This window comes from Erythrolamprus reginae, chromosome 9, assembly GCF_031021105.1.
Source record: "Erythrolamprus reginae isolate rEryReg1 chromosome 9, rEryReg1.hap1, whole genome shotgun sequence".
NCBI classification, from domain to species: Eukaryota; Metazoa; Chordata; class Lepidosauria; order Squamata; family Dipsadidae; genus Erythrolamprus; species Erythrolamprus reginae.
The window spans coordinates 20339246-20360636 of record NC_091958.1 but is presented as its reverse complement, the minus strand read 5'-3'; the positions used below and the strand labels follow the sequence as shown (position 1 = coordinate 20360636).

The 21391-nt window shown below is 42.3% G+C and overlaps 1 protein-coding gene and 1 non-coding gene across 2 annotated transcripts in view; one reads left to right on the top strand and one right to left on the bottom strand.

The window, feature by feature from the left end:
* The window catches only part of WWOX (WW domain containing oxidoreductase), a 760885-nt gene that overhangs the window by 50161 nt on the left and 689333 nt on the right, over nt 1-21391 (bottom strand). The window lies entirely within an intron of this gene.
* LOC139172708 (U4 spliceosomal RNA) lies at nt 7205-7349 on the top strand. Its single transcript, XR_011559927.1, has one exon. It is a non-coding gene; the product is annotated as a U4 spliceosomal RNA (small nuclear RNA).

Here is a 21391-nt window from a genome sequence, read left to right as displayed (position 1 = left end):
AAAATAAATAAATTTTATTAATTTTTAATAATGACAGATACACACTACATAAAACACAGTGCATAGAGATGTGTGCTCCCACCACCCAACATCATTCATTCAAATCCCTCCACCAAAATGAGAGTGTACTCTTTTTTTATATCATTTTAAACCAAGAACATTACAATATTTACAAACAACATTACAATATTTACAATAACTCACTCCTATCCTTGAAGGGGATTACATTATTTTGATTGAGAAGCAGTTCATGGAGACTTGAGAAACCACAGAGTGATGATGGGATCAGAAAAGAAGGAAACATTTATCAAAACATTTAAATATGTTAAAGGATTAAATAAGGTTCAGGAGGGAAATGCTTTTAATAGGAAAGTGAACACAAGAATAAGGGGGCACAGTCTGAGGTTAGTTGAGGAAAAGATCGGAAGCAATGTGAGAAAATATTATTTTACTGAAAGAGTAGTAGACACTTGGAACAAACTTCCAGCAGATGCAGTTGGTAAATCTACATTAACTGAATTTACACATGCCTGGGATAAACATCTATCCATCCTAAGATAAAATGCAGGAAATAGTATAAGGGCAGACTAGATGGACTATGAGGTCTTTTTCTGCCATCTATCTTCTATGTTTCTAACACAATGTTCTGAATGTATGTGTGTGTGCAGGGGTTAATACTTTTTTTAAAAAAATGTCCTAGCCACACAATTTCAATTGCTGGCTAATCTAAATGCAATAGTCCAGAAACCTTCTCATGAATGGTACACTAGGAGCAGCACTGCAAGTTTTGCACGTTAAGTCATGGTGTTACGACAGTCTTTCTTTGTGTAGATCCCAAAAGATTTATAGTGTGTTTGTTGGAATACCATTTGTCAATGATTTGGCAGGGAACAATAATTGCAGAACAAAACACACAGACACACACACACAGAGACATACACTCCTGCAGCAAACCAAAGGGTCATCACATATTCCTAATAACAAAGTTGAAATCACTTATATTATCAATTCTGAAGTGTGCAGGACAATCTGAAGTCCAAGCAACAATGGACTGCTGCCCCCAAGGGGGGGAGGAGACGCAGTGGGGGTAGTAGGTTTATGCACTATTTATTGAATCCTTAATAGTTTTTAAAATTGTCCTTCCTTCTCAATTTATTTATTTATTTATTAATTAATTGGACTTATATGCCAATTATAAGCCCTTAGTACCTTAGTATGATCCTTAATTACTTTTAAAATAGGAAATAATTAAAAAGTATGTTTTTACCCTTAAACACTTTAATCATTATCTAGAACTGAACTTTTAAAGCACTTCAAGAAAATTGAGCTACTTGCCTAATCTGTTATCGTACTGAACCTTCTGGGTTCAGTACACAACCTTAAAATGTTACTGTGCTCAACAAATCATGCTGTCTATCGTTTGTCCTTTTTGTGGCTATTCAACTAATGTGACTTCATCAACTGAAAAAGAGTCCAAGCACCTAATTTAAAACTTACCTTGGTCGTTAAGCCACTCCCAACTAGTCACATGACCTTTAAGCCACCCCGTCACACAATTGTCAAGCCACTCCCACTTGGTCACATGGCCCGCAAGCCCCTCCTAACCAGTCATATGACCATCAAACCACACCCACAAAATAAGCCACGCCCAGAGCATCAGAATAAAAAAGTTTTGGCAGCCTATCACTGAGTCCAATGTATAGTGATAAAATAGCTCTAGTGCATCCCGACTTTTAACTAAGAGTTTCAGACAAAATTGTCAACAAGAAATTAACTAATTTTGATAAGAGAAATTACTTCTCAACAGAATAATCTTTAAGGAATTCTCACAGTGAACCCACACTCAGTAAAAGACCTTGGAATACTAATATCAAATGACCTAAGTGCCAAAGCCCACTGCAACAATATCGCCAAAAAGGCTTCTAGAGTTGTTAACCTGATCCTACGTAGCTTCTGCTACGGCAATCTCACACTACTCACAAGAGCCTATAAAACTTTTGCCAGACCCATCCTCAAATACAGCTCATCTGTCTGGAACCCATACCACATCTCGGACATCAACACCCTTAAAAACGTGCAAAGATATTTCACCAGAAGAGCCCTTCACTCCTCCACTCGAAACAGAATACCCTACGAAAATAGACTAACAATCCTGGGTCTAGAAAGCTAAGAACTACGGCGCCTAAAACATGATTTAAGTATTGCCCACAAGATCATATGCTGCAACGTCCTACTGGTCAGTGACTACTTCAGCTTCGACCGCAACAACACAAGAGCACGCAACAGATTCAAACTTAATATTAACCGCTCCAAACTTGACTGTAAAAAATATGACTTTAAACAATCGAGTTGTCGAAGCGTGGGATTCATTACCGGACTCAATAGTGTCAACCCCTAACCACCAACATTTCTCCCTTAGACTCTCCACGATTGACCTCTCCAGGTTCCTAAGGGGCGTACATAAGTGCACTAGTGTGCCTTTCATCCCCTGTCCAATTGTCTTTCCTTTCTCTCGCTTATCATATATATTTTCTTCCTTTCATATATCTTCTCCTCTATTTTTACATATTATCTTTATATATATTACTTCATGTCTATTCTCTTCCATATGTATTGTGTATTGGACAAATGAATAAATAAATAAAAATAAATAAATAAGGAATAAAAACCGATCCTAAGCACCATCCTAAAGACTCCTACTAATTGTTCAAGGCAGGTCCCTCCACCCGAGAAGTTTGCAAAATACAGAAATAATGGGTGATTTCTGCCCTGGGATAGCATTGTCTTCCACTGATGAAGTCTTCAGAAAAAGAAGCAACACTATCAAACATACTCCGAACCTTTCTAGTGAAAAGAGGGGGGGGGAAATTAAAAGAAATTGGGGGTGGGGGAAAGAAAGATAATTTAATATGCAGATAGTTACTTCTTTTGACCCAGCCTGGCTGAGAGGTAAATTACATTAGAAAATGACATGCTATTCATCTCACAAGTAGTTGCAGGAACATTTAGCTAATTAAATGATTAATAAATTTAACACTGCTTTATAATTTCATTTAGCCATGTTGGAAATCACACGGTGCGCTGCGTGTGCCCTGAATAAGATTAGGTGGGAGTAGTAGAATTCACCAGCTGCCCTGATAATTGAGATTAGTCTATTACTATGGTGACCTTTTTAACTTTTATATTCTCTCGTTAAAGTGGAATAAAATTTTATTCACTTTTAAGGAATATTTACTTAGGGAAGATTTGCATGGATTTAAAAGAAACGACATGCTAAGGGGCTTACTGGTGGGGGAGATGGCCCTTCCTCTTCAAATTAAGCTTTTGCATTGACTTTGCCTCCATCTTTCAGGCACCTTGTGTTATACTGTGGAATGTTGGTGTGTGAAGTTTTATTTTTACAAAAGATTAAAAAAGCCAACACAGTTCTCAATTGCATTAACAGAGGGATAGAGTCAAGATCACATGAAGTGTTAATAAAACTTTATAATGCCACACTTGGAATACAGTACTGCATTCAGTTTTGGTCACCATGATATAAAAATGATGTTGAGACTCTGGAAAAGTGCAGAGAAGAGCAACAAAGATGATTAGGGGCCTGGAGACTAAAACATATGAAGAACAGTTGCATAGTGCTTTTTTGAAAGCGGTTTACAGAACCAGCATATTACCCCCAACAATTCAGGTCCTCATTTTATCCACCTCGGAAGGATGGAGGGCTGATTCAACCTTGAGCCGGTGGTGAGATTTGAACCGCTGATCTACAGCTAGCAGTTAGCTAAAGTAGCCTGAAATGCTGCACTCTAACCACTGCGCCACTCCGACTCATTGTACACTGACAGACAGACGGAACGACAAAGGGACAGTTAGATATCGATAGAATAATGATGTCAACTCTGAAGCTGATCTGGCCGAAGCCATTTTGGACTTCAGTGTTGCCACACTGGAATTGAGGGATAGGGCTGGGGGCTGGGGGAATAATAATAATAATAATAATAATAATAATAATAATAATAATAATAATAATAAATTATTAGATTTGTATGTCGCCCCTCTCCGGAGATTCGGAGTAGCTCACAACAATAATAACGTGTACAAATCCAATACTTAAAAAGCAATTAAAAACCCTTGTCATTAAAATAGTCACACAACCCAATCAAACCGTACATAAATTGTAAAAGCTAGGGGATATATCAATTTCCCCATGCCTGGCGACATAGGTGGGTTTTCAACAACTTGCGAAAGGTGAGGAGGGTCGGGGCAGTTCTTAATCTCCGGGGGGAGTTGATTCCAGAGGGCCGGGGCCACCACAAAGAAGGCTCTTCCCCTGGGTCCCGCCAGACAGCATTGCTTAGTCGATGGGACCCGGAGAAGGCCAACTCTGTGGGACCTAATCGGCCGCTGGGATTCGTGCAGCAGAAGACGGTCCCGAAGGTATTCTGGTCCGATGCCATGCAGGGCTTTATAGGTCATTACCAACACTTTGAATGGTGACTTTGAATAGAGATAGCTGGGGTCAGGGGTGGGTTTTAACTTACCTCGCTACAGGTTCATTTCCCCCTGCGCCCCATGGCAGGTAATGAAACATCTACAAATGAAAAAAACCCTAACTAATAAAAAGCTCCTTCGCTCTCAGCTATATATATTCTCCAACCTGACAACACCATTTTGTGACTAGAGCTGCAGTTATCAGTTCACTCAACCATATAAGTGAATGGGAAATTCCTATGTAAGTTTCTTTCTCTTCTCTTTTGCTATATACAGTATTGCTATATACTGTATTTTGAACGTCAAGGTCTAGGAGGTCAAGCTATTTTTACACGCAGTGTTCCTGACAGTAAAACAATCAGTGACCCAGGCATAAACGAGAAAATCTGGTTGTGTGAAACAGTCCTAAGGCACAGAGCAATTGATAAAATAAATAAATAAATAAATAAATAAATAGGATCTACCTGTAGCTTAATTTTTCGAACGGCTTCTTGGGGAAATTCTTGGGACCTTTTAATACTTCCTCCAGGGTTATAACGTTTAGACTTATATACTCCTCAATGGTGCTTTAAAAAAACTCTCTGAGATGTTTTACCAAGATAAACAGATAGATAGATAGATAGATAGATAGATAGATAGATAGATAGATAGATAGATGGATAGATGGATAGATGGATAGATGGATAGATGGATAGATGGATAGATGGATAGATGGATAGATGGATAGATGGATAGATGGATAGATGGATAGTTGGATAGATAGTAAGGGAGGTAGAGTGGTAATCAAAATTATGATTATAATCTTGTAATAGTGATGGAGAGGACATAGATGAACCACATGGTCTTTTGGAGAAGTGCATTTATAACCTTCACAGTCTTTTCTTATGCCCATCCAGGTCACACACACATAGATACACCAAATATTTTCGCTTAGAAGGGAGAGCATTTTTGTCCTATGCTCATGATTCATCGAAAGATTTATTAGAATCCTGCAAGATAAATCCACTTTACAAGCTGAGAGACAATAGATTGCCTGAAGCCAATTAATTAATTTAAGGAAGGATTTAAACCAGGAAATTCATTTATTTATTCATTCATTAATTTTAGGGCTGGGGGCTTGAGGCAGTGCGTGGAGAGTAGCTTTTCCCCCATAGTTCCCTTACTCAACAGCCCTATGAGTTAGGTTGGGTTGAAAAAAAACTAGCCAAGATTTAAATTACCCTAATTGAACCTCAGTATGTATCCGCTAGAACCTAAACTGAAGTGTAGGTGCTATAGGAATTCAGCCAATATGTGGAAAGTTGCTGTACAAATAGATTTTCAATAAAGAAGAATATTTGTAATAGCAATAGCATTTAGACTTATATACGGCTTCAAAGTGTTTTACAACCCACTCTAAGCGGTTTACAGAGACTCAGCCTATTTCCCCCAACAATTTGGCTCCTTGGAAGGATGGAAGGCTGAGTCAACCATGAGCCTATTGAGATTCGATCTGCCAAACTGCTGGCAGCCGGTGATCAGCAGAAGTAGCTTGCAGTACTGCACTCTACCTACTGCACCACCAAGGCTCTCTCAGTAAATAAGGGTTGAAATGACAGGTCTGTTCTGGCCTAGGCTTCCTGATCCAGCACAAAAGGCATCCAAAAAAATATCTTTTATTTTAACTGCTGGTAATTATTTTCATTCCCAGCTGTTAATAAGTCCCAAACAATGGATCTTTTGCAGCTTGTCCCAAACAATTGGTCTTTGGCAGCTTGTCAAAGAAGATGGAGGTTCGTCCCACAACAGTTTTTCAGATAAGCACACGAACCGTGATCTTCCTTGGCAAGGTGCCAAAGACCAATTAGCAAGAAACTTGGCAAGGCCAAACAGAAAACACCGAGTCCAAGCTAGAATGACACGGCTTGCATGAGGTTGCTTACTGCAAGGAGCCCTCTCTTGTGCTCCACTTATATAGCCTGTGAGAGGGCCTAATAATCTCCAAGCCTTACTCTCAAATAGTTTTTCTCCTCTGTAACTGTTCTTGCCCTCTGGCAGCTCTGCACATGCGCACATTGAGAACAGACTCCTCCTGTTCCTCTGTCAGCTTCATGTCAGCTTCTGGAGACTCTGGAGTTGGGACAGACCTTGCAAATGGACGAGCTGGATCTCTTCCTGGCATGGAGCCTTCTCCAGACTCCAGGTCTGCCCCATGTTCCTCCTCCCCAGCCTCCTCGCTGTCCAACTCTGCCACCAGCTCCACAGGCCCCTGGGGGACCACAACAAGGTCCTTGGTACTCTGAGCTTTATTTATTTATTTGTTTGTTTGTTTGATTTTTATGCCGCCCTTCTCCTTACACTCAGGGTGGCTTACAACATGTTAGCTATAGCACTTTTGAACAGAGCCAGCATATTGCCACCCACAATCCGGGTCCTCATTTTACCCACCTTGGAAGGATGGAAGGCTGAGTCAACCTTGAGCTGGTGATGAGATTTGAACCGCTGACCTACAGATCTCAAATTATACTCCGAATGTAGCTTTTTTGAAGCTTTTTCCTAGCCCTAACTAGGTGCTAACCATCTTCCTGACTTCCTCTGAAAAAGATTTCTTTTCCTGCCCTAAGTCTTTGCAGGCTTGTTTTCATTCCTATTCCCCTCTGAAAAATGTTTTTTTCAGCCCTAACCAGGGGATAAAATAATGTGCTGAAGCTGAACAGGCTAAGGATGCTAGCCAGATAGCTTTGCGCAGTGGCAGTATCGTAGCCAATGAGGTTTATCCGAGGCGCGATTATTGTTAATTGAAACAAAATAGACAATGCAAAATTGGTAGAGGTACATGGTGGACCATATTCAATTTGAAATTATGGATAAAAAAATAAATTCGGATAATGAAACTGAGTTGGGACAACTGATGGGACGGTGGGACAAGGTAAGACGATATATGATGAGCAGAATCCGAGACCAAGCTACAAGAAATAAATTGGAATCACTCTATAATATGTAAATAGATATATTGCTCTTGGGTCAAGTGGACTATACAAGAAACACCCCCCGATTTGGTGGTGGGGAATGTGTGTGTGTGTGGGTGGTGGGCACATTTCACTATGCACTGTTTTATGTTGTGTGTTTATAAACTTGTTAAAAATTAATAAAAAATATTTACTGTATTTAAAAAAAAAAGAATCAGGGAAATGAGAAGGAAAATATTACATAAGTGGTATTTTACTCCCGTTCAACTCGCACACTTTCAGCAGAATGTCAGGGGTAATTGTTGGCATGGGTGTCAAGATAAAGGAGTGTTTATGCATATGTTTTGGGAATGCCCGATAGTGCAGGAATTTTGGCAAAAAGTAAAAGAGGATATCAATAGAATGCTAAATATACAATGGACAATCACTAAGGAAATGGCAGTACTAGTTAAAAGCAATGCAATAGGAGAATTTAGAGAAATAAAACAAGCAGCAATAGAAAGCGCTCAGGCAGTAATAGTTTTGGGTTGGAAGGATGTGACAAAATGGACAATGCAAACTTGGTATAGGTACATGGTGGACCATATTCAATTTGAAATTATGGATAAAAGGATAAATTCGGATAATGAAACTTAATTGGGACAACTGATGGGACGGTTGGACAAGGTAAGGCGATATATGATGAGCAGAATCCGAGACCAAGCTACAAGAAATAAATTGGAATCACTCTATAATATGTAAATAGATATATTGCTCTTGGGTCAAGTGGACTATATACGAAACACCCCCGATTTGGTGGTGGGGAATGTGTGTGTGTCTGGGTGGTGGGCACATTTCACTATGCACTGTTTTATGTTGTGTGTTTATAAACTTGTTAAAAATTAATTAAAAAAAAATTTTTTTTTAAAAAGGACGCTAGCCAAATCCCCCCCCCCATTTTCCTCCCCCAAAAGTACAGTGCGTCTTATACTCTGAAAAATACGATAAAATACCTTCTCTGCTCTAGTTGGCCATCCTTTGTAGAGCCCATGATTTCATTACCTTCTTTATTTAAAAAGTTTTCCCACCCATGCGTGCTAGTTATTTCTGGATCTAGGGGGTGGTGCTTATCTCTGTTTCTAAGCCAAAGAGCCAGCTGTGTCCGAAGATGTCTCCATGGTCATGTGGCCAGCATGACTAAATGCTGAATGTGCACAGTGATGAGATTTGAACTGCTGACCTACAGATCTACAGTCAGCTTCAGTGGCCTGCAGTATTGCCCTCTACCTGTTGCGCCACCCTGGCTCATCTATATAACAAAGCACCGACTCTTGGATATTGTGAGTTTTTGCCCAATGTCTGATTTTTACTTGTTTCCAATCAGTATACAGAACACACCCAACTTGAGGTTCAAGTTATAAGACTGCTAACAATCACGGTGAGAAAAGGGCAACGTATAGTTAATATGTTGTTAGAGTACAGACATTCTTGGGTGGTGATCGCAAATCACTTGTAGCAACAAATGCTTGAATATAAAAAAGGCTGGCAGATTCTAAGCAGTCCAACGAACTGGACAAATGGGAAAGAGGTATAAAATTACAGCAACCTAGGAGTGGCAATTCTGCAGAGGTCTTTATCTGTAGAATAGTCCCTCTACCTTTGCTTCCTTTAATATCTGTTCTCTTAACTTCACATAACTTATTTCTGGAATCATAACCCACATACCTTGTTTCCATTTCTATCATTTTTTTTAACAGGGAGGGCAGCTTTCTCGGGATTCTAAATGGAATAAGTTTTTTTCAGAGTTGCAGAAAAAACAATTGCTGCCAACCTGCCTTCCATTGAGGACCTGTACACTGCATTAGTCAAAAAGAGGGTGGTGAAAATATTTACTGACCCCTCGCATCCTGGGCATAAATTGTTTCAACTCCTACCCTCAAAACGTTACTATAGAGCAGTGATTTTCAACCTTTTTTGAGCCGCGGCACATTTTTTACATTTACAAAATCCTGGGGTACACCACCAACCAAAAGGACACAAAATGACACTCTAAGACACTCTCCTCTCTTTTTCCATCCCTGTCTCCTCCCCCTCTTGTGTGTGTGTGTATACATACTCTTGAACCATTTCCAAGAACAGGTGAGGGCTGGGGGGTTTTCTCTCTTACTTTTTGGGTGCTTTTTATCATATGCTTTAAATCAAGAGTCCCTTCTCTCTCTCTCTTGTTTCTCTCTCTTTCATCTCATTCTCTGACTCAATCATTTTCTCATTTCTCTTTTTTCCTCCCCTCTGCTCATTTCTCTCTCTCTGTCTCTCTCCCTTCCTCTCCTTTTCTCTCTCTCTCTCTTGCTTTCTTTCTATCTCTTTCTCTCTCTTGCTTGCTTGCTTTCTCACTCTTGCTTTCTTTCTCTCTTTCTCTCTCTCTCTCTTTCTCTCTCTCTCACTTGCTTTCTCTCACACACTTTCTTTCTTTCTCTCTCTTTCTCTCTCTTTTCTCTCTCTCTCTTTCTTTCTCTCTTTCTCTCACTCTTTCTTTCTCTCTCTCTCTCACTCTCTTTCTCTCTCTCAGCAAAAAGTTGTGAGACCAGAACCGGAGCTTCCTTCTTCGCGGCACACCTGACCATGTCTTGCGGCACACTAGTGTGCCACGGCACACTGGTTGAAAAACACTGCTATAGAGCACTGCACACCAAGACAACTAGATACAAGAACAGTTTTTTCCTGAACGTCATCACTCTGCTAAACAAATAATTCCCTCAACACCGTCAAAACTATTTATTTATTTATTCATTCATTCATTCATTTATTCATTCATTCATTCATTTATTGGATTTGTATGCCGCCCCTCTTCGTAGACTCGGGGGCGGCTAACAACAATAATAAAAACAGCATGTAACAATCCAATCCAATACTAAAATAACTAAAAAAACCCCTTATTATAAAAACCAAACATACATACAGACATACCATGCGTACATTGTAAAGGCCTAGGGTGAAAAAATATCTCAGTTCCCCCATGCCTGACGGCAGAGGTGGGTTTTAAGAAGTTTACGAAAGACGAGGAGGGTGGGGGCAATTCTAATCTCTGGGGGGAGTTGGTTCCAAAGGGTTGGGGCCACCACAGAGAAGGCTCTTTCCCTGGCTCCCGCCAAACAACATTGTTTAGTTGACGGGACCCGGAGAAGGCCCACTCTGTGGGACTTAACTGGTCGCTGGGATTCGTGCAGCAGAAGGCGGTCCCTGAGATATTTACTAAGTCTGCACTATTATTACTACTCGTTTTTTGTCACCCATCTCCTCCGATTTAGAACTGTATGACTGTAACTTGTTGCTTGTATCCTAAGATTTTTATTCATATTTATTGTTTCCTCATTGCTTATTTGACCCCTGTGACAGTCATTAAGTGTTGTACCTCATGATTCTTCACAAATCTATATTTTCTTTTAAGTACAGGAGGACATATGCACCAAAGACAAATTTGTTGTGTGTCCAATCACATGGCTAATAAAGAATTCTACTCTACTCCACTCCACTCCACTCCATCCCATCAAAAGGTAAATTATTCAGTTACCCATCACTGAAATCAGAGCATTCTGCAATGGCCCACCAGTGTTCTCCAAACTGGCATCCATAATTCTATTTATTTATTTACTTATTTATTTTGTCCAATACACAATGAGGGTTTTAGTGGGTATATATCTATATACACATAGTAGAATACATGATGAAGGTTATAGAGGAGATACTCATAGTAAAATATATCTAAGAAATAATAGAAAAGAAGATATAGTAATAGAACATATCAATGAAAGAATAGAAGAAGAGATATAGGAATAGAAGAAAGGTATAGGAGATATAGGAGAGCAATAGGACAGGGGACGGAAGGCACTCTAGTGTACTTGTACTTGCCCCTTACTGACCTCTTAGGAATCTGGATAGGTCAACCGTAGATAATCTAAGGGTAAAGTGTTGGGGGTTTGGGGATGACACTATGGAGTCCGGTAATGAGTTCCACGCTTCCACAACTCGGTTACTGAAGTCATATTTTTTACAGTCAAGTTTGGAGCGGTTAATATTAAGTTTCAATCTGTTGTGTGCTCTTGTGTTGTTGTGGTTGAAGCTGAAGTAGTCGCCGACAGGCAGGACGTTGCAGCATATGATCTTGTGGGCAATACTTAGATCTTGTTTAAGGCGTCTTAGTTCTAAGCTTTCTCAGCCACTGTGCCTGGGAATATTGGAATGCATAACATTTGAATTCATCTGACAGAATCTACACAATGATTTCTTCTAGTCTGGATTGGGGGAAGCTGATAAAATTGAGAGGATGTTTTCTTGGAGTTAGGAAGGAAGCTTTGAACTCACCTGGGCGACTATGATATATAAACTCTGGCTACTTCAGGTGATAAGTGGGTCATTGACAGTAAGGGAACGATGTTTACCAGAACAAAAGACCTCTGTTCCCAGTCTGCAATCAAGGTGTTTTTCCCAAAGACCTCAGATGAGCCTTTGAAATCAGAAATCCAGACAGACTGATATAAACAAGGTGACACAGTCAACACCCCAATAACAAGGGATTAAGGCTATATGAGTAATTTCTTGGAAAGGTTGCCTTAATAACCACAGCAATTTGAAAAAAAAAGAGACAGGGGAAGGAGGAGGAGGAGGAGGTGAGAAGCATGCAAAAGTAGAGAAGGACCCGAAGCTGGAAATTATGTGTCATATATCTTGAAAGCTCAAAGGTCAGGACAGGTAGGTAAAGATGGAAAATAGACAAATTGCCTGCTAAGACAGCTGAGCTGAGCAAACACAGACCTCCCTGGAGTTTTATCAGGCTTTGTTCCCATGGGCACCGGGCAGGATTAGAAGAATTCCCCGCCAGAAGCGAGCTTCTTTTTCTTGTGTGGTCTGCTTTGGCGTTGACTCGCAACTCAGTGGCCTGTTGACACGCTGGGAGTATGGCAAAACAAACTCTTGGCCATTCAGGTGTACAGTGGTACCTCTGCCTACGAACGCCTCTACTTACGAACTGTTCTAGAGAAGAACCGGGTGTTCAGGATTTTTTTGCCTCTTCTCAAGAACCATTTTCCACTTACAAAGCCGAGCCTCTGAAACTGTAACCGGAAAAGGCAGGGGGAAGCCTCTGTGGGGCCTCTCTAGGAATCTCCTGGGAGGAAACAGGGCCTCCACCCTCCCTGTGGTTTCCCCAATCACACACATTATTTGCTTTTGCATTGATTCCTATGGGGAAAAATTGCTTCTTCTCACAAACCTTTCTACTTAAGAGCCTGGTCACGGAACGAATTAAAGTCGTAAGTAGAGGTACCACTGTACTTCAGTTTTGCAATGGTGCTGTTAGATTGACATGCTTGGTGTGGCTTGCAAGCAATTAGATAAAACTGATGATAAGTTATCCATGGACCATTGGTGGACCAAGTCTGACTTACTATTAATTTATACCAGGGGCGGGTTGCTTAGCTTCTCCCACCGGTGCATTGTGTGTACATTGCAATTTTTCATGTGTGTGTCCCTGTTCTGCCGGCGTGTCTCAACCGCCCGTAATTACAGGGTAATTAGTCCAGGAAGACACACACCACATGATAAAAGGAAAACCCAAAAGTTTTTATAAATAGAAAAACAGAAACAGCTCCCTTTTTAAATGTCAAAGGGATTTTCTGGTACACACAAGGCACAAGTTAAATGCAGTCCAATTGCTCACCCAATAACTGGGAAGTTGAATCCAATTCTAAAGTCCAGAGAGTCCACACACACAATCCTGAAGAGCAAAAACCATGTTCTTGACAAAACAATGAATCGGATAAACTGCCATGAGGCTAAAACACCAGGCTGCACTTTTATCTGTAGCACTAATTATAGCAGCCCAACCCAACCACAGGTGGTCTCCTTTTCTCTTGTAATAATCCTTCAGTTGTTGTCTCCTATGCATCACTCTACGCATGCGTGGATGTGTCATTAATTCTTGTTCGGAATCCAGGGATGATACAGATGACTGATCTCCTCCTGGGCTGTTTGCCAAACTCCCCTCTTCCCTGTCACTCACGCTTCCTTGGTCAGAGGAGACTTAATCGGCAGATTCTACTGGGAGCAAAACAGGAAATCCACCTCCTTGGGGCAGGAGCTGGGCCAGAGCCAACCACAACACCCCCCAGCACGATTTTACTTCTGTGCATGTGCAGAGGGACAATTTTCCTTCTGCGCATTATCAGTGAGCCGAAAAATTGCAGAAAATTATTTTAAAAAGAGATGACGGACCGGCAAAGACAAACCGGAGTCGTTGTGCCAGAATTGTGCACTTGGCAGGCTGCTACCGGAGCAGTGCACAAGACCACACTGATAGGAACCCACCACTGACTTATATAATGAGCCGAGGTGGCACAGTGGGTAGAGTGCAGTACTGCAGGACACTATAGTTGACTACTAGATCTGCAGGTCAGAGGTTCAAATCTCATCACCGGCTCAAAGTTGACTCAGCCTTCCATCCTTCCGAGGTGGGTAAAATGAGGACCTGGATTGTGAGGGCAATATGCTGGCTCTGTTAAAAAGTGCTATTGCTAACATGTTGTAAGCCTCCCTAAGGAGAAGGGCGGCATAAAAAAAATTTCAAGTAAGTAAGTAAGTAAGTAAGTAAGTAAGTAAGTAAGTAAGTAAGTAAGTAAGTAAGTAAGTAAATAAATAAATAAATAAATAAATAAATAATACACTCATCTCTCAGGCCTGGAAGCCATATTTTACCTTTTTGTATTCAGGCCTGCCACATTTTCGACTGTGGCAGGGGAGATTGTACGGAGCAGTTGATATGTACTAGAACAAATAACATTCTTTCCAGAAACTCAAGGCCGTCGTGCGTGGCAGCTGCAAGGAAGGTGACAATGAGGCTCTTTCAGTTTTGGATGGTGTTTTGATTGGATCGTGTGATGGACACGATGCTTAAAAATGTCGTTTGGGTGGAAGGTTCCTGGAAGCATTCAGATTCGGGGGTTTCCCAGATGTTGCCAACGTGGCATCTCTAATAAATAGTAACTTTGGAGAACTTCTAGCCTGGGAGTTTTGTTTTGTTGGGGGTGTTTATTGGAACGCTGACATCACCTATGAGGATGCAGACTCAATGTCCCCAGGTAAAGTCTGCATTCCTATTGTAGAAAGTCATGTGGATTTTAATGGGAAGAGATCTCATAGGCAGAGAGTGAAGAACTCGGGATTTGCCTCGTATACGTACGTTTTCTGCTTCAAGCCATTACAACGATGAAAAAAAGCTTGGTGATTTTAATACTCTTTGGCCAATCAACTAAGGTTTTGAAAACCTATTCTTGACAGTAAAAACAAAGAAGACAACAGTTGAAACCTGTTCCCACCCCACTCCTGGGGGAAGGATACTGCAAAATATCCATTCCCACCCCACTCCTGGGGGAAGGATACTGCAAAATCCCCATTCCCTCCCCACTCCTGGGGGAAGGATACTGCAAAATCCCCATTCCCTTCCCTACTCCAGTATCCTTCCCTTCTGGGGGAAGGATACTGCAAAATCTCCATTCCCACCCCACTCCTGGGGGAAGGATACTGCAAAATCCCCATTCCCTTCCCTACTCCAGTATCCTTCCCTTCTGGGGGAAGGATACTGCAAAATCCCCATTCCCTCCCCACTCCTGGGGGAAGGATACTGCAAAATCCCCATTCCCTTCCCTACTCCAGTATCCTTCCCTTCTGGGGGAAGGATACTGCAAAATCCCCATTCCCTTCCCTACTCCAGTATCCTTCCCTTCTGGGGGAAGGATACTGCAAAATCCCCATTCCATCCCTACTCCTGGGGGGAAGGATACTGCAAAATCTCCATTCCCACCCCACTCCTGGGGGAAGGATACTGCAAAATCCTCATTCCCTCCCCACTCCTGGAGGAAGGATACTGCAAAATCCCCATTCCCACTCCACTCCTGGGGGAAGGATACTGCAAAATCCCCATTCCCTTCCCACTCCTGGGGGAAGGATACTGCAAAATCTCCATTCCCACCCCACTCCTGGGGGAAGGATACTGCAAAATCCCCATTCCCTCCCTACTCCTGGGGGGAAGGATACTGCAAAATCCCCATTCCCTTCCCACTTCTGGGGGAAGGATACTGCAAAATCCCCATTCCCTCCCTACTCCTGGGGGAAGGATACTGCAAAATCTCCATTCCCACCCCACTCCTGGGGGAAGGATACTGCAAAATCCCCATTCCCTCCCTACTCCTGGGGGAAGGATACTGCAAAATCTCCATTCCCTCCCCACTCCTGGGGGAAGGATACTGCAAAATCCCCATTCCCTCCCCACTCCTGGGGGAAGGATACTGCAAAATCTCCATTCCCTCCCCACTCCTGGGGGAAGGATACTGCAAAATCCCCATTCCCTCCCCACTCCTGGGGGAAGGATACTGCAAAATCCCCATTCCCACTCCACTCCTGGGGGAAGGATACTGCAAAATCCCCATTCCCTTCCCACTTCTGGGGGAAGGATACTGCAAAATCTCCATTCCCACCCCACTCCTGGGGGAAGGATACTGCAAAATCCCCATTCCCTCCCTACTCCTGGGGGGAAGGATACTGCAAAATCTCCATTCCCACCCCACTCCTGGGGGGAAGGATACTGCAAAATCTCCATTCCCACCCCACTCCTGGGGGAAGGATACTGCAAAATCCTCATTCCCACTCCACTCCTGGGGGAAGGATACTGCAAAATCCCCATTCCCTTCCCACTCCTGGGGGAAGGATACTGCAAAATCCTCATTCCCACTCCACTCCTGGGGGAAGGATACTGCAAAATCCTCATTCCCTTCCCACTCCTGGGGGAAGGAGACTGCAAAATCTCCATTCCCACCCCACTCCAGGGGGGAAGGATACTGCAAAATCTCCATTCCCTCCCCACTCCTGGGGGAAGGATACTGCAAAATCCCCATTCCCTCCCCACTCCTGGGGGAAGGATACTGCAAAATCTCCATTCCCTCCCCACTCCTGGGGGAAGGATACTGCAAAATCCCCATTCCCTCCCCACTCCTGGGGGAAGGATACTGCAAAATCTCCATTCCCACCCCACCCTGGGGCCAACCAGGAATGGTATTTGCTGGTTCTCCGAACTACTCAAAATTTCTGCTACTGGTTCTCCAGAACCTGCTGGATTTCATCCCCAGGGAAAGGGATTTCTTTAAAAAGCAAATGCATATCTTTAATGTTCAAAGAAGTTGTATCAATAAGAACTGGTAAGGAAGATGTCACAATTTTTAGTTATGCCAAAAAAAAAAACCCTGAAAAAAGTTGTATTTCCTTTCACGCTGGGTAACTAAAATGCAAATCAAGCAACATTCTGACTGATATAGCAAATCATTTTTAAAATAGGAATAAATGGAACATGTACTTGCATTTAAACAATGATATATTGTTTTGCCTCTTTTGCTTTGAGTTTGCTTGGCATATTGCTTTGTGTATTGGAATGCCAGAAAACCAGCTCCAGTAAAAATCTCCCACAACTTGAGGAAATACCTATTGGTAATTAAAGTTTGTATTTCAAATATTTGTGTGTATAAATCATGTTAAAAATTTGGAAGCTAATGCTTTCTCCACTCCCAGCCTATTAAATTCGCTTTGAACTATTTTTTTAATGAAGTTATCTGCAAGCAAGTACTGTATATTTAAAACTAGTTAAAACTTCCTCTTGCTCCCTTAGATAGAATTCTGATAATGTTCAGAAAATTTACAAAGAACAGTTACATAAATGCATGATGAAGTTGACCTATCTCCAAGAAAATTTCACTTCCTTTATCCAAATGATAACGACAAGATTAGACTCTCCAATTGATAGAGAAACATAGTGTAAAACTGTCTGTCTTTCTGTTTCTTCTGAAGATCCAATCTATGGTATTTCTGCTCATCCTGATTCAGAAACTTTTTAAATATGATATACAGTATATTATTATCTGTTCCTGCATGTATACACCCAACCCTACACATGTATACAAACAAACACTATTATAATGTGTATATAACAATGAACTGAAACTATACCACAGAGAAGAAAGATTTGGTATAAGATCCCTTTGTTTTCCTAGATCTGTCAATCAAGAAAACCCACTGATTCCAGGCAACGAAAGTGCAAAATTAGTGGCCTGCCTGTGTATTTTAGGTAGGTGTACTTCTATATGTGGGAGAGAGAAAGAATTAGAAGGAGTGTGGGTGTATTATGCAAATTTCTAACCCTCTTAATGAACTCTAATCTGGATGAAGCTAATTTCACCCAGAGATTCTCCAGATACTAAACTACTATTTCTGGTCAACCAATGTCATGGGGAGAAAATTGTATCTTGTAGGCTGACTGGGAGAAAGAATGACTATGAGTAAACAGCCAGTATATTATGGCCATCAACATTTGAATAGGTCCCCTCCAAAAGCATGTTCTCAAAGCCTACATCCTGGTTCCATTAGGATAACAATGAAGGATCACATGAAGTATTAATATCACTTTATAAGGCCTTGGTAAGGCCACACTTGGAATGATCACCATGATGTGAAAAGGATGTTGAGACTCTAGAAAGTGTGCAGAGAAGAGCGACAAAGATGACTAGGAGATTGGAGGAAAAAACATACGAAGAACAGTTGCAGGAACTGGGCATGGCTAGTTTAATGAAAAGAAGGACCAGGGGAGACATGAGAGTAGTGTTCTAATATCTCAAGGGTTGCCACAAAGAAGAAGGATTCATCCAAAGCACCTGAGCGTAGAACAAGAAGCAATGGGTAGAAACTGAATAAGGAGAGAAGCAACTTAGAACTAAAGAAATTTATTCTGACAGTGAGAACAATTAATCCGTGGGACAGCTTGCCTGCAGAAGTTCTGAATGCCCCAACACTGAAAGTTTTTAAGCAGATACAGTGGAACCCCGACATAAGAGCTGCTCTACTTAAGAGCAACTCGAGATAAGAGCTGGGAGGGGAGAGATATTTTTGTTCTACTTACAAGCCCAAATTCGAGATACAAGCGCCAAGGAGCTGTCTCCTGAAGCCAAACGCTAACTTCCGCGTTCGGCTTCAGGAGACAGCTGCGAAGCGGCGCACGTGTTTTAAAAGGTTGCAGCCGGCCTGGGGGGCTCGGGGGGGTGCTTGCAGCTTTCTTTCTTGCTCTTTTTCTTTCTCTCTTTTACCTTCCCTTCCTCTATTTCTTCTTTTCTTTCTCCTTCCCACCTTCTTCCCTCCCTCCCTCCTTTCACTCATTCCTCTCTTACTCTCCCCTTTCATAAGTTTCCTTGCTTCCTTCCTCTGTTCCTGTCCCTTCCCCCTTTCTTTCTTTCTTTCTTGCTTGCTTTCTTTCTTGCTCTTTTTCTTTCTCTCTTTTACCTTCCCTTCCTCTATTTCTTCTTTTCTTTCTCCTTCCCACCTTCTTCCCTCCCTCCCTCCCTTCACTCATTCCTCTCTTACTCTCCCCTTTCATAAGTTTCCTTGCTTCCTTCCTCTGTTCCTGTCCCTTCCCTCTTTCCTTCCTTCCTTCCCACCCTCCGTCCATTCATTCACCCATTCCTCTCTTGATCGCTTAAAGCCGGTCCCTGGTGCAAAAAGGGTTGGGGACCTCTGTCCTACAGGATTGGGTGGCAGAGAAGTTGAACATATGTAAATTTAAAAGTTTAAGAAAGTTTACAAGTTAAGTGAAAGAAACTTCATTATTCATTTATATGTACATGTACATTTCTTCATTAAAAACATGTCTTTCTGCATAATTTAGACTAACTTTGTGAGTTTTTTGAGGGCTGGAACCAATTAAAATTATTTACATTAATTCCTATGCGGAAAAGTCGTTCGAGATAAGAGCTGCTCGACTTAAGAGCCCAGGTCCGGAACGAATTAAACTCGTATCTCGAGGTACCACTGTATTGGATAACCATTTGTCTGAAGTGGTGTACGGTTTCCTGCCTAAGAAGGGGGTTGGACTAGAAGACCTCCAAGGTCCCTTCCAACTCTGTTGTTGTTATTGTTATTGTTATAATTGAACTCATAATTCAATGACTGGGGAGGGCAAAAACAGCTTCTCCCGACCCCTGGGCAACCTCTAGAGGCCGGAAACAGCATGTTTCCCAACTTCCGGTGGGCCCAGTAGGCTTGTATTTCGCCCTCCCCAGACTCCAAAGGCTTCCCTGGAGCTGAGGGAGGGTAAAAAGCCCTCCCCCTTCCCCCCAGAGGCTCTCTGGAAGCCAGAAAACAGCTGGCTGGCACAGACATGCATGTTGGAACTGAACTAGGGCAACGGCTCGCGTGCCAGCAGACATGGCTCTGTGTACCACCAGTGCCATAGGTTTATTGATTGATTGATTGATTGATTGATTGGATTTGTATGCCGCCCCTCTCCGTGGACTCGGGGTGGCTAACAACAGTGATAAAAACAGCATGTAACAATCCAATACTAAAACAACTAAAAAACCCTTATTATAAAACCAGACATACATACAGACATACCATGCATAAATTGTAGAGGCCTAGGGGGAAAGAATATCTCAGTTCCCCCATTCCTGACGGCAGAGGTGGGTTTTAAGGAGATTACGAAAGGCGAGGAGGGTGGGGGCAATTCTAATCTCTGGGGGGAGTTGGTTCCAGAGGGCCAGGACCGCCACAGAGAAGGCTCTTTCCCTCGGTCCCGCCAAACGACATTGTTTAGTTCACGGGACCCGGAGAAGGCCCACTCTGTGGGACCTAATGGGTCACTGGGATTCGTGCAGCAGAAGGCGGTCCCGGAGATAATCTGGTCCGGTGCCATGAAGGGCTTTATAGGTCATAACCAACACTTTGAATTGTGACTGGAAACTGATCGGCAACCAATGCAGACTGTGGAGTGTTGGTGTGACATGGGCATATTTAGGGAAGCCCATGATTGCTCTCGCAGCTGCATTCTGCACGATCTGAAGTTTCCGAACATTTTTCAAAGGTAGCCCCATGTAGAGAGGATTACAGTAGTCGAGCTTCGAGGTGATGAGGGCATGAGTGACTGTGAGCAGTGACTCCCGGTCCAGATAGGGCCGCAACTGGTGCACCAGGCGAACCTAGGCAAACGCCTCCCTCGCCACAGCTGAAAGATGTTTCTCTAATGTGAGCTGTGGATCGAGGAGGACGCCCAAGTTGCGGACCCTCTGTTCACCACCACTGGCATAGGTGCATGTGTCTATGTGGCCAAGTATCAAAAGAAATATGCAATGTGTCGACAGATTTATTTCATCCCTCCCTCCCTTTCTTGCACAACACCCAGCTTTATTCAAACAGCTTGGAGTCAAAGAAGTTGGAAACACCTGCACAATATGCCGGCTTGCCTCTCAGCGCTCTATTTTGATGCCCGTGAATATTTATAAGCACTTACGTTCCTAATGTTGTTGGCATTGTTAAATCTTGATGGTGGAGTTTGTAAATATTCAAAGGAAGCAGATGTTTACTAATCCCTCTTTTACCTTAAAGGGAGGAAATGCAAAAAAGGGATTGTGGAGGCGGGCTGACAAAAAACCTGTATTCCCCACAGAAAATACTTCAAAACACATGGCTGCAACCTGAAGCTTACAAATGGGAAGCTTCCCAGGTCAACCTGGAATGCATTTATGTGTAAATTGCAATTAATTATCAACAGTCTTATGTAAGTCAATTGCAAGAAGAACTAAAGGCGGAGATTTTGCCAGTCTGAATCAACATTACGGGAGAACGGAACAGAACAAGAGACGGCACCAATCACGCCAACAAGTTTTCTGTCCTGAATGCATAATCAGGCCCGTAATTCCTCCTCCAAAGGATCCTTCGCCTCTTCTGTTTTTCTAGTTTAGTTTTAGGGCGCTTGATATTTCTTTCTCAACTCTGGAGGGCTTTAATTTATCTATGGAGCTTGGCAGGAGGTGTTTCACTCTCTCACTCTCTCCTGCAAAGGCAATTCTTGCTGCTGTCATTATATGTACTACAGTGGTACCTCTACCTAAGAA